The following is a 2,546-nucleotide window of genomic DNA, read 5'->3' on the forward strand; positions in this document are numbered from 1 at the left end:
TCAAGCATAAAACATTTAAACGATGCAGAAATAATCAAAGTTTTTCATCCCTGCCTCCTCTTCCTGTTATGCCATTTCTCAGGGATAACCAAGGTAATAGGATATCCTAGGAATATCCTATGTATGCATATGCATAAGAACAAGTCTGGAAGGATAAACTAAGACTTGGAAAGCACTTCAGGAAAATGCAGTTACCAGTGACTGCTAATGGGACCATCGTTTTAATGCCACAGTAAGCACCACAATAAGCCAGTAAACACAAAGCAGTAATCTAAGATGAACTGGAAGCTAGACATTTAATATCTTTTCCTTGATACAGAAGCAGTACATGTAAAAGGTTGAAAATTAGAAAGAACATAAGATGAATTACTCTCTACAACTCAAGGGGCACCATTGTTAAAATCTTGTGCATTTCCTCTGCATTTTTTTCTACCTATATAGGGGTATTTTTATTTTATTTTATTTTATTTTTTGAGACCGGCCGCACCGCACTCAGCCAGTGAGCGCAGCAGCCATCCCTATATAGGATCTGAACCTGCGGCGGGAGCGCTGCTGCTCTCCCATAGCCACACTCTCCCGAGTGCACCACGGGCTCGGCCCTAGGGGTATTTTTAGAAAGAGAAAATTACTCCTTTCTGATTAGAAAGATCAAAATCTTTCTCTTTCAGTAGTTAAGCAAGCCAAAAACATGCAATTTTATCCTCCAATTAGGAAAATGTAATATGGTGGACAGCATGTTGAGCTCCCATAGTAAAATGGCAAATGGCATTATAAACAAAATATCCTTGATGGTTACTACACAGCAAAAGAAAAGGCAAAATTCTCCGCATTAGCCTAGAAAGGAGAGCGGCTCTCATTCTATCTGCTGTGAGGACAGACTTAGTATAAATTGAGTGATAGCCAATAACAGGTATGGGAATTGCACGAAATTGTATCTGGGCATTTCTACAGCTTTAAGTCATTGTCTAACTTATTAAAATCTAATAGTATTCCTTATATTTAGCTTCTTTAATTTTTTAAAAAATTTCTCTTAGCCGGCTGATAAAAACCTAACTTCATAGACTGGCAGTTCTCGCCATGATTTCACACCTTTGCACCACCGTGACTGGTTAGGTAATGCGATGGTCTGAAAGGCCGTGTCAGCCAAACTCATATGGTGAAATCCTCCTCCCAGGGAGATGGTATCAGGAGGTGGCGCCTTGGGACGTGATCAGATCATGAGGGTGGATCCTCAAGAATGGGATTAGTGTCCTTACAGAAGAGGCCCCAGAGAGCTCCTTGCCCTTTCCACCAAATGAGGATATAGGGAGAAGATGGGTCCATCTATGAACCAGGAAGTGGCCCTCACCAGACACAAAATCTGCCTTGATTTTGACTTCCAGCATCCAGCAATGTGAGAAATAAATTTCTGTTGTTTATAAGCCTCCCTGTCTACCGTATGTTGTTATAGAGATCCGAATGGACTCAGGTAAGTAAGCAAAAATCATTTACTATTGATAAGTTATGGTGCTGGAGTTTTAAAATTGTTCCCTTTTGTCACAATTTAAAATAAATCCAAGAGGGTCCCTATGTTGTACACACTCTCTTGTCTTCCAACCTGATATACTTCCCCAGGGATTTAAAATGGGCAGTTATTGCTTGGAACTGTCCACCCATCAGCCAGGTTCAATGGGGACACTTCTTGCAGGAGAAAATGTCGAGCTCCACCAGTACCACTCCATCATTAATTCAAACACCAGTGATTACTACCCACCTGGATGCAGCTTTTCCCAAATTCTGTAAAATCAACCCAAAGAAAATAATCAACCTTATGACAGTCATGCCACAAAACCATAAGTGACTGCAAATGCAACCATCAAATGTTGCAATATAAGCCTTCTTTTAACCCAGTACATGCTGAGCCCTGCTGCTGGACTCCTGCGACATCCTGGCCGAGGACAAAGTTTCCTAGCAGGTGGCAGCGTTGTGCTTCCACAGAAAGGGGCTGGAGGGAGACACATGCTTTCAGATGCTCTCTCTGCCAGATTCCAGAAAGTGATGATTCCGCAGGGTTTGGAATCGACGCAATTAAAAGCGTGACCCTAAATAACACAAAACCCTTCTCACTGGGACCTATTTCCAGTAGCCCCAGGCATCCCTAGCTCCCGAGTCTACAGACGACTCCACTGAGAAGTCTCCTTAAGCTCATGCACAAAGCACCATGCTTGAAGAGCAACGTGAACAGGTAACCGGTAGAAGACAGCCGACGCCTGTCACCTGCGGTCCCGCCAGCTCACCAAGCCGAGCACCCGACGGCATCCGGCCGGGCACCGCCCCGCCTCCCGGCCAGCCCGGCGCGTCGCTATGGTGACGAGCACGCCGCGCCCGAGCGCCCCACCTCTTTGCCAGTCTCGCGAGAACTGGGCGCACCTCGCTTCCGGGGACCGCCCCCTGCGTCTCACCTCCCTTCCGGGCGGCGGCCCCACTTCCGCCTCGTGCGGCCAGGCCCTGGCCGAGGTCCGGACGCTGCAGGCGCGGCGCCCTGCGGGGAGCGCGGTGAGTCGGGG

The 2,546-nt window shown here is 46.5% G+C and overlaps 1 protein-coding gene across 1 annotated transcript in view; it reads left to right on the plus strand.

Annotated features, from left to right (window-relative positions):
- Nucleotides 1-2,457: 2,457 nt before the first annotated feature.
- LOC103604611 (chromosome unknown open reading frame, human C6orf120) overlaps nucleotides 2,458-2,546 on the plus strand; it is a 2,514-nt gene continuing 2,425 nt past the window's right edge. Inside the window, exon 1 of the mRNA XM_008589179.1 lies at nucleotides 2,458-2,535. The gene's annotated coding sequence lies outside the window, so the exon portion shown is untranslated. The remainder of the gene's footprint in view (nucleotides 2,536-2,546) is intronic.

Source organism: Galeopterus variegatus, unplaced genomic scaffold (genome assembly GCF_000696425.1).
Source record: "Galeopterus variegatus unplaced genomic scaffold, G_variegatus-3.0.2 Scaffold5285, whole genome shotgun sequence".
NCBI lineage: Eukaryota > Metazoa > Chordata > Mammalia > Dermoptera > Cynocephalidae > Galeopterus > Galeopterus variegatus.